A 12,135-nucleotide genomic window follows, 5' to 3' on the forward strand; every position below is an offset into this window, starting at 1 on the left:
TTCATGTGACATTGAAATCCACAGTTCCAGAAAACATCTTCTTTTCATTTCTCTAGTGTGATTTTTTTTTTTTTTTTATTACTCAAGAAGGCTTTATGTGTCTTTAAAGAGGTCTCCTTTGCTTTAACCTATTGGCGCTGTGTTTCAGATGACAGAGACAGAGGTCTTACTACTATAAAAGCAGAATCTGCTGTTTCTCCATCACAGGGATTGTTCAGAAGAGAGCTGACGTAGTTACCTTTGGGCATGAGTAGCAACGATTGCGCTTGAAACAGGGTGGGAGTTCAGTGTTCTCAACCTCGGGAAAAGGCAACAGACGTTGTACTACGCATCTGAAGTTTCTTTTTGCTTGTGTTACAGGACTTTTTTTAATGTTTTTGTTTTGTTTTGTTTTGTTTTGTTTTGTTTTTTTTCTCTGACTCAAATCCTGCACGCTGATTAGAGAAGCTTATGGCTAAAATGTTCAAACTTTTAGACTAAAAGGGATTGGTTCCCATTTCAGTAGAAGTTACCAATGATCAGAAGCTTTGACAATGCAGCCTACTATTATATAGGATTATTTGGGGAGATTGTAAATCTTTGGAGTTTAAGTTACATTTTAAAACAACCTTGCCAAGGGAGATAATCTGTTTTAAAAATGTAACAAAATGCACAATCAGAGTAGCTCTGCCCTCCTGAAAGCCTGCTGTATAATTACAAAACCGCTGGGTGCACCTGAGATATGTTACAAGAGAAGGCACTTGATGCAAATCAGATGTTGCAGGCACAAGTTTAACTTGGGGAGTCTGAGCCAGTACACAAGGGTGTATCAGGATGAATCACCAGCTTACGGACATAGGGAGCACCTTGAACAAAGTGGTTTTTTTTTTTAAATATAGATATATTTTTTCACCCTAGTTTTATTTTGATCAAGAAGCAGTGTATATAAACTAGTCATAATTCATGTGGGTGTCAATATGGTTACTGATAAAAGAATATTTTGGTGCTCTTTCAGTGTGTCTCAAAAAGCACACCGAAATGGAAAATTTCTAAATGACCATTCAAATTTGTCATCTTCAGACATGAAGTCAAGCGTCAGGGCTACAGCAACCCACATTTCAAAATTAGTCGCACTGTAAGTGAAATGCACTAGTTGGTTACACTTAAAACTGTTGCTTTAATTAGAGACAGTTCCACTTTAGGTCTACAAATCAATTCAGACCTTTGTCAGCTTCCACAGTAGTGCAGTTTTTATCAGTTACTGATTTTCTTAAAGCACTGACATTATTTCTTGTTATCATAGAAGACACACGTAAAAGTTGGTGTACCACAAATGCTGTCAAATGCACAAAGTTATTCTCCCCTCTTATTTCTCTTGCATAAACTATTGCAGAGAAGAGAAAAAATCAAAATTGTTTTGTTTGCTTTAGGTCATTTCATTTATTCTTTTTTTATTATTATTATTATTTTTAATTATTGTACACAGTGATGATTTAATGGAGTGTTAGTTTTATGACTTCTTTTTTCCCTGGTGTATTTGGCACTATGAAGTACGTAAGTAGAGCGGTTAAGGGACCAAGAATGCACTTTGGGAACTTATCTAACTGCAGCTGCATTGAGCAGTAAAGAAAAGCATGAGCGTCAATGCCTTCTTGCAGGACTCATTGAATGCAACGCACCTTTTAGCAGTAGATTTACCATCTTCTACCTCTGCTGCTCTGCAGGTGGACATTATGCAGTTGTTTATCAAGTATGTGTTTTTATCCTTCAGTGACTTTTTTTTTTTTTTTTTTTTTTTTTGTGTTGGAGAAACACTGTGTTCATACTTCAAAGCCAATGCGTGAGGATCCCCTAATATTGCAGGTACATGTGAAGGCTGTCTAACTGCCCACTGCCCACTGCTCCCAATACTGTTCTTGGGGAGGATGGCATTCCTCAGACCCCTTCGTCTCAAGCGGAAGACTGTGTAAGTTATTCTGAAATATGTGTGTGTGTGTGGGGGGAGTAATGGTATAAAAAGTGAACTTTACATCAAGACTGTGCCTGAACTGTTCTGTCCTGCACACATACAATCACAGTACAAAGTCTGGAAGCGCACGACAGTGTCCTTGGACACCTCTGTACTAGTAAATCAGACAGTAGGTGGAAATGTTCCTGGACAATGGATAGCAATTGCCCACGCTAGTGAAGCGTTAAGACTTTCCCTGGTGTGAGTTAAGCATGTGCCAAAAAGTACTCTCCCAAGTTATTCCCCAGCACATTTCAGGAGCTAAAATGTTCCAGGGCCATTCCCAAAAGTCAAGCTTGCCAGCAGCTCCCCTCTTTTAGAGGTTAAAGGAGTTGCCCAGCATGGACACTGTCCTTTCAGGGCCAGCTGGAACATGGTGCCTGGGAATGTTCTTGGGCTCGTTTATTTGCAGCCCAGGAGGAAAGAGGGGCCTCCCGCAAATCTCATCTCAAGGGAAATTCGCTCACAAAGTCAGACATCCTCCCGAGTTAGGATGACACAATCTAACCCCCAAGTAGTAACTTAATTGCACAGGAGCAACATATTTCAGTTTTTTGTCAAAGGAGTGAGGCAGTTGGCAATGTAGCTTGTTAGAATTTTGCAAAGCTTAGGTGATAAGGGCTCCTGCTCCAATGTAGAGGAGCTACCTAAAATTATATATCGATATTTTGTATCAAACCTCAATCCATAATTTTTTGGTCGATTTAGGGAATGGCATTTTTTTTTTCTTTTTACAAAATTATTCCTTAAGTATCTACTGACAAGTCATAAAAACAGGCTTTTTCCTATGTTTATCTCTCATTAATGAGCAACCTTTCATATGTCACAGCACTTAATTTTTAAGAATGAATTAAGATGGTATATTTTACTTCTGGAAGCCACATACATCTTGAAGAAAACAGTCACAAAAAATAGTTTCCTCCCATGATAATCACTATAACCTCATCTTTCCACAAGATAGGAAAGTGTTCTCTCCTTTTTTTCCTTTCAGCCCCATGCTCCCGTAGCCCCCAGGTTATAGAGTGGGTGGCTTATGGAACCTTGCGATTGCTGAGTGATTTTGCAGGCTTTCATAGAGAAAAAACCTGGTGTGTAAAGTATTGCACTTGAGTTTGGCATCTGAGAGAACGGATCTCACCAAAGTATTTTAAGTGTATGCAAAATATATTTTTATATACCCGCAGTCTGAGGGATGTGGCTGGAGACAAAAGGACTGTCACAATTCACCCCTTAAAATCTCTGCCTTAGAAAAATGGAACAGTCAACTGTTTTTTCTCCTTTTTTTTAAAGTTGATAAATTAAGCTAAGTGAAATATTGGATAGAGAGACGTCCTGTTCGGTTTATTAAATGTGGCCAGGATTTGCGCTGTTTACATTTCACATAGTTTTTATCCAAAGACCTCACTTCAGCTGCAAGATTGGTGGGTGAAATGCCTGGCCTCACTGGAGGCAATGACAAAATTCTCCTTGACCTCCTTGAAACTTTGTATAGACAAGAGGTGAATTCCTGAATATGTACTGATTGAACATACACTTGAATGGGTATCCTGGGAAAATCCCAGCTGCCTAGGGGAATAAAAAAAGTTTATAATTGCATGAGACACACTTTTGAATCAAGGAATAGCTACCTTACTTTAGGATTTTTAACCTTCATTCTGATCCTACTTAACTTACTCTACAACTAAGATAATTTATTCCACCACTGCCGTAGTATATATGCAGTTGCTTCCTTTCGGCACCAGTCTTTAAGATTTTGATTAGAGATTCTGTTTTGGGGGTTAATTCCATTAATGGTGCTGCAGATTCCTGTTAGGCTTTTTACCGACAGACTCGTGCTAATACAAGCTTGTGTGTTGACTCGTCTTTTATTTCAGCTTACTGTTACCAAAACTTTCTTGTATGCTGGGAAGCTGCAACAGTTTGACTGAATTCAGTTTAGCTCAGCTGTTGCAAAAAAAGTCTAGGGAGAGTATTAATTTGGTTTAGCTGACAGTCTGGTTAATTGGCACAGGCTCATTCATACTAAGAGCATCTGCACAGTGTTTTGTGACGGTATTACTAAATCAGCCATAAGCACTACCTGAAGTTAAATGAGTGAAAGCACGCTTAAAGTAAACTACAGTGAGCTACTCTCAGACAAAAGTGTCTATGCGCGCTAGCATTGCTTTGACCTAAGATGCCTATTAAGATGGGCAAAATATTTTTAGAGTTACATTTGTATATCGCACGTTATATCTCCTGTGTGTATATATATATGCACCTCACAATTACATCTTCTTTAGGGGAAATGAGGAATGGAAGGAAAGAAACTACTTCCCATTACTGTGTTTCACTGTTACTAATATTCTTCTTTCAGGGTATCAGCTTTTGCTGTAAGGTTGTCCCCTAGTTTCCAAATGTGACCATGAAAGGCACTCCTTTCCCCCACCCCTGAGAGGGCACATCTGCAGAGTGGAGTGCATCTACCCTGCACCCTGTACTTTGTATACCGAAGTCTCCCAGGCGTGGTATGTTGGTCCAGTAAACAGAACAGCTTTTTTCCACTTTATACTTTCAGTGAGAAATGAGTGATGAAGATACTAGTTTTCTTATTGCTAATCATGCATAATATGGCAACTTTCAAAGGTTTTCTCAGTCCCCGAACAGCACTGATACAAGCTCTCACGCAAACACACAGAACAGCAGATTCCCAGCCCCTTACAATTTGTAAACTACTTTGGGAGAAGACATCATCAGAGGATGAGGGAGAGTGAGCGCACAGATGTGATGTGGTTATAAAAACCAAATATGTGCGTAACATGACGATGCCAAATCTTTTAAATATTCTTTAAAAGTTTAGGAGCTTTTTAAATGTTGAAAATGTTTAATGTAAGCAGAGAAGCAGAAGAACCCCGTAGATTAACCTTTTTATTTTTGGATAGGCACAATTGATTTACCAATTTCCTTCTACAGCTGCAACTGTGCTACAAATAAAATGGCGGGGTTATAGGTAAGTTGTATCCTGGTTTTCAGGGGGAAGAAGTAAAAAAAAAAAAAAAATCCTGTCTAGATACATGAGGGCTGTAGTTGCAATGGCCATGAGCAGCAATGGCCGTGAAATAATGACTGTTGGGATTACTTTTGGTTTGTCTTTACTGAGAAATTCAGTCCCACAGTAGTATAGACACTAAGCAGACACAAAGAGCATTCATTTCTAAATTGAGTGACTTAAACCTGAATTGTACACATGTGATTTAGACATCTCATGTTGACGGCATGCAAGGTATTGTTTTCCGTCTGTGTTTTCCTGTTGGGGTTTTGAGGTTTTTTTCTGGTGAAGGCAGGCTACGGCTTGCATGGCAATGAAGAAGCTGCCATCCTTGGTGCTCATTTCAGAGATGTGCAATAAGGCTTACTGGGAGAAGAAAACACCAGAGACCAAACAAAAAAGTGTCAAAGTGAAAGGTTTTTGCTGTTTTGGTGTTTGCTTCCTTGGTGGGGTGAGTATTTTTTGTTGTTGGTGGTGATTTTTTTCCACTGTTGGTTTGTTTTGGTCTTTCTTTCTTAACAGTCCTGGTCTCCTTCAGGTCCCTTAAGTTCTGCCAGTCCTGCGGGCATTGATCCCCTTGCTTTAATGAGACATCATTGAATATGAAATATGAAAATATACCTCTGTAGAAAATTATGTAACAGCATTGCAGGACAGTGGTTGCTGTCACTATGAGGTTTTTGTGATTTTGGGGTTTTGGTTTTTAATAATTTAACTGGGGCCCAGATTCTTAAGTTTGGTAAATCGACCTGGTTCCACTAATGGTAGCGATGTTCTGGTAATTTACGCTAACAAAGCGTCTGACCTAGTAACTTACTACCAAAAAAAAATATGCGTTACACAGTAGAATAAGAATCTAAAGATTTTATCAGCTTTTGTTTCTTACTGCATCTTTGTCGAACAATAACTTTCACTATAACTCAAGACAGTTCAGATTCCTTATTTATAATACTTTAAGAGCTATTATTTATTATGTTCAAGATGCCTGCGCAAAAGGAATGCTTTCAATTCAGTCACTTAACTTTAGGATCCCAGGATCACTTGAATGTTCCCAGACTTGTTATGAGAAAAGGAAAAAGCCCGCAAAAGGAAGAAAACTGGTCATTCCAATTTACACACAACAGCGTTTTACATTTTTAAAAAATACTTAAAGCGTGCTTTGTGTGGCAGACGTTTGTGCTGAGCCTATTTATTACAGAGTGAATAATATTTTTCGAGAATGATTCATCTGGCTTATTTTAGAGGCTGCCTTGAATTCTGGTCATTTCTATAGATACTGCAATTCATAGTCATTAGTAAGCTGGTGGTTTGATCTAACCTCAGCTACCTGTTGCTGGCTGTGAATGGAAGAATTTATTTTTAGTGCAAAACCACAATATGAATATTTTCCATTCCGAAAGTATAAAAAACCCTTTAAGTAAAAATTTTGCTCTTTCGCTGTGATGTGCTGTGGCTCTGATGTCAGACATACTGGGTTCTTCTTACAGAAAATCCTTTAAAATGCCTGATTCTCTATTGAAGTTGACAAGAATTTCCTCCACTTAACCCCTTCAGTGCCCCCGGGCGTTCAGCTCACATCAAACAAAAGGGAGCTCCTATACCTCCTAGAGGGAGATGGTGGGATGTTGACAAATCCAAGATGAAAAAAAAGAGATGGAAAAACCTGGGCCCTTGGGCGGTCAGGAAGGAGGTTTGTGGTCAGGCTCACGTAGCTGTGATACGTGAGAGAGACAGCATCTCTGGAAAGCTGCGACTTTACGACCGCGCAACCACTACAACTGCCCTGCCGATGCAGGAGCCTGCCTTTTGACATGACGTGGGTTTTGTTTGTTTGTTGGGCTGCGCTGTTTGGGGAGAATTCTGCCATTTCTGCAAGACACAGAGGTAGAAAAGGTCTGTAATTTAGAGAAGTAAAAGCTCTGCTTAGTAAGAGTCCATGGATTAATCATGGTAGAAAGCCATCTACAGGCCTTGAGCACATGAATCCTGTAGTTAGAGTCACCGTGTGAATCTCACATGTTACAGAACCTCTTGACTAGTCTCCTCAGTTAAAGAAGGTGACATGAATGATTATATCTGTAGTTATGAAATCTATTATTCAGTGTAAGGGTGGGTTGACTAACTCACCCACCATAGACTTTATTGCAAAAGAGTAAGAATCTGAGGCCTTTGTAATGCCATTGACCTATACACAAACTTCTCTTTTTTTTTTTTTTTTTTTTTCCCATAAAACATTTGAATTGCATTAGAGGTAAGATGAATCAACAATGTTCAGAATCCAGGTGGCTTTATACTTAATGTTTGGCTTATAATTTTGCAACCAAACCTCATCTATAACATAGTTAAAGGCAAGGAGATAAAATGGAAAAGGAGAATATAACACAGTTTAAAACCAAGAAGAGTTTCTAGCTCGTACCCAAAGCTCAGTTCATTTCAAGGACAAGGACTGGCTCCTAAGCCTTGACTGAGAGCCTGGTTTCCACAGAATATTAGGGCTTTCAGATAATTGATGGTATTTGGTCGCTGTTCACCACCAAGCTTTTACCGTTCCAGTCAGAGAAGCTACTGACCTTCGACACTTTAGGTTGTCACCACATTTCCACAGCTTTAAAAAGATTTAAAAATAATTTGTGGATTTCTTAGATGGAGAAAATCAGTTCCTCCTTCATATTTGTGATGCCTCAGAAGTTCACATTTTGTCCCCTTTTTTAATGGGCCAAAAGAAAGAAGGAGTAGATGGTTTAGCTCTGTTAGCTCAATTAATTTATCTTAGGAGAAGGCGGCTGTTGTCTTTGTGTCCACACTAGTAGGGAAAAAATGTGTATGTTTTTTACCAACTGCTTGCTCACACATGATCATTAGCATAAGGTAAAATGTTAATGTGGTCAAAGCTGCCGGAATTTCAGCACATGTGGTTTGGTCATTCATGCTACCAAGGAAATGTTTACCATCTCTACCAATACATGTTAAAAGCTACAGCCTCACTCTTAGCACTGTGATTTTACCATCTGATAAGCAGAAAATATTTATTTAAAAAACACAAGCAAATAAGTACCATTCCCCAACCAATTTTCTTAAAGAAGATAAGACCAGAGCTTCTGGTTAACACCATTGAAAATGTTACTAACCATCTTGCATTTCACATTTGTGCCTTAAAAAGCAAGAGACCTTGCTTTTATAAATCCAAATATTTCTTCTCCTCCTGACCAGCTACAAGGAGTTTTTCCAGGTACTCACCACTTCATTCCCCAAGCAGCATCGCTTTGATTTTTGGCCTAGAAGCAGGGAGGCGCAGGGAGAGAATTTCAGGAGAACACCTCTCCTGGCTGCAGAGAGGAAGAAGTAGCAGGAACACACCTCACTGCACATCCTAGGAGGACATGATACGTAAACATCCTTTTGGTAAACAATGTAACCTTCCCACAAGACTGTAAATATTTTTGGTAATTGCATTTTTTGATTCTTACTTTTTTAGTGTGATTGTGAAAGAGCCACCTCTGCTTTCAGATCCTCATTGGCTGGTACAGAGGGGAATTTTGACTGTGGTTAAACCCTGGATTCAATTTCCCCCAATCTATAGGGATTATAACAACGTGTTTTTTAGGGATTATACATTTGTAAGCACTATGGTACACTGATATTTTGTATTTCCCTGCTAGCTAAAGACTAGAAAGGGGAGGAGATCAAGTAAGGGAAGAGCCTGCTGGTATGTTTATTTAAGAACGTCTTAGGAGACTTTCGAGAAGTGGCAGCCAACCTGAGAGGCATCAGGAGTTAGTTGAGAAGATGCATAAGGCAATCTCCAGGGACAAACAGCCTTCACGGCTAGATACAGTCCCATCAACACCCACAGTGACAACCAGCTTCAAGAACCCAACTGCAACCTGCTTCTGGACTGGCTTAACGTCCTTTGTTTTTGTAAATTTGGTGTTAAAAAGTGAGACGTGTATCTGTGAAAAGTTTGCTTTATAGACAATAGATCCTTGAACAGAAATGAAAACAAATGGAGGGGGAGTGTATGGTCTAATATCCCAGTAGAGCAGTGGTGGATGGGGGAAGCATAGGAAGGAAACGGACTGCGTGTTTTCCTTAAATAGCATGTCTGTTGTCACCATCAGAAACTGCACCCTGTGCTATAGGCACCACTTTTCTGAGGCCACAGGAAGTTCGTCTGTTTTAAAGACATTTTGGAGACGCAGAAATTCATACCAAGTCTGAACTGTCATGGACTTCCCTGAAGCAGGTGTAGGGGAATTACAATGACTGCCTGTGTGTCAATCAGCTGCAGGTTACTACAGCCTATCGAGGATCACATAGCTGTCCACCCTGTCCATCATCTCCACCTGGATTCTGCTGGAAAACTTGTGTAGAAGTAATGAAAAACAACTCATGCAGTTGTGCTGGATCTATGATTTTTTCCCGGTGTAAACGGACATAGCTAATGGGGCAAAGCTGAAAATTCTTCTGCTTAAATATGTTGACACAGTAATTTTCTACAGTGGTCTTAGGATAGATTTTTCACTAAAATTCAGCTTTTCAAACAGTTAAGTCAATGAGACAATGCAACCGGTCCCTCAGAAAGCCTGGCAACGTGAACACAGCTATTTAGCTCTTGCTTATGGATGGTTCTGCAAGGTTAGTGAGTTGGCTAGGTGACCGTAAGCATTCATGCCCAGGACATGAGCCCTGGGACATCCAGAAAAGATATAAACTCTCAGATGTCAATATTTAAGAAATATTAAAGTACTTTACAGCTTTGCTGAATGGAGAAAAACACATCCTATTGGCCGCAGTTTTCATATAAAAGCCTGCTTAGTGGAGTGATATTACTGAAGTATGGAACTAAAATCTTGGACAATATTTTAGTACAGTCCTAGTAGTTTAAAGGCTGAACATCTATGCATTAGCTTCCTTGGGCAGAAAAGTAGTAATATGTGATGTGAGACAAAGTTAATGTGCAGACATAGCAGGAGGGAAAATTACGGTTTCTCAAGGTCTAGTTTTGTTCAGGTCAGAATCACGTGTTGTAAAGGGAACACTGAGATCTAGGATGGACTTTGATTTGATCATCCAGTGCCTTCCTGTCTGAAAGACTGGCTGCAAGCCTACTTTTCTACTTTTTCCCTTCAGCAATAGTATTTTAATGAGTAAATGCATAGTCCTCAGAGCTATTAGATCATTGGCTAAGCTGACAAAAATTATTATAGCCCAAATTTTTGCCTCCCACACCTCAATTAGAGAATAATTCAGCATTTTAGACACAGAATTCTTCAAAAGTTAGATGTGCTTGAAAAATTAAATACTTGATAAATTAATTGTAAATGTAAATGTAAATTGTGTCCCCTCCCCTCTCCCTCTGCCTTGTCTGTGATCTTAAAGGCCTTTTCCAACCTAAATAATTCTATGATTCTGTGATTCTAAATTAGTAATCTTAGAGGGTGTCTACATTACCAGCTGTTGCAGAGGAAAGAGTGGAGGACAGGGCTGGATTTCTTGTGATCAGTTGCAATTCTAGGACTGCATATTCACATTGTTTCTTTACTGGCAACGAAGTTGGTGCCAGGTGCTGATTCACAGCACATCCCTATCCTACGTAGAAGAGTGACTGCTGAATGACCCTGCGCCCATTTTGCAAGTGGGGTGGTGCGAATGGCACCCCATGGTTCCATCAGGAGCAAAAGTGCTTCAAGCACACCAGCTGTGTAAATCAGAAGACTCCAAATATATATTCAAGACCAATTTGCATCAAACCCCACTCGTCCAGTACACCGAATAGCTAATGTAGATGCACGTGTAGGGTACAAGCCGTATGGCCTATTTCATTTAATTTTTATTCGCTACATTAGAATAAATGGAATTAAGAAGGGAGTTTACGTGACTAGCCCAGATGTAGACATCTATACTTTTAATTTTGATTGATTAAAATGAATCTGATGCTGTACTTCTTTTTACAATAAGAATTTTTCTTCACATTCAGATATATAAGATGTTATATTGAAACTATTTTACACATTCTTAATCTGTATGATGATAAGTCAGATAACGACTTATGATGAGCCCTGTCTTTTTTTAGTTCTTTTATCTATTTGGTATATCATATAATTCCATAACCAAATCTAAGCAACATTTTAGAACTCTGATTTTTTTAAAGCAAAGCAAAAATGAAAAGATGACTATCAATTTAGAAATTATTAATTTAGGGCAAGCTTCTGTATTAAATGCATATACGTCTGTATATGAAAGAGTTGTCTAAACTTCCATTATAGTCAATGGGAGTTCTACTCAGTTGTTCACACTTGAACACTTTGTGGCATTTGCGTTCTTTGAGTGTATATCTGTGATATTTGCATGAGTCTGGCATGGCCGTCAGGAGTGGCAGGTAGAGTCCAGGTATTGCAGTAGGCACCTGTACACAGGCAACTGAGTAGTCAGAGGATTGACAGTCGGGAGGTTCAGTGTACCTTTTAAATCATCCTAAAGCAAATCTCTAAGTTTGACTAGTTGAATAGCACTCTAGACTCCTGTGACTGGATTGACTAGGTCTCCATTGACTTAGCGTAGACACCTGCATTTATTCTTTCCTAAATTTAGATGTCTGAATCTTGAACAGAATCCTACCCCTAGTTAACTGAATTACTGCATCCTGTTCTTACTTGTTTAACCACTACATAGTCATTTAAAATTACTATATGGCATACCAATTCAGAAATAGAATGTGAATTTCTTATGTTACCCCTTTTAATGGCATTGCCATTTTTTTTAACTGTTGCAAGCATGATCACTTTATGGTTCTGATGATTATTACAGTTTTCCATGGTCTTGTACTCATTATATTTAGCATAATATACTAAATATACATGAAACCTGCGCATCCCACTTCTCCTCACAGTTGTATCTCTGGGCCTGAGCAGTCCTGTAATTGCCAAAAATAATTCCCTGAGCACAGCTTTCATGGAGCATAACACGGAGCTTCAGTAGAAAGTTGTTTCATGGCTTATAAAATACACCGTCCAATAACAGCATTGGTGAAATTTTTCCAGGCGTGTAGAAAAAGGCAGGACTGTACAGAATTACTTAAGATCATTTAGTGTAATCATCTACAGTAAGAAGTACTAAATGT

The sequence above is a fragment of the Vanellus vanellus genome, assembly GCF_965231255.1.
Source record: "Vanellus vanellus genome assembly, chromosome: 1".
Lineage (NCBI taxonomy): Eukaryota > Metazoa > Chordata > Aves > Charadriiformes > Charadriidae > Vanellus > Vanellus vanellus.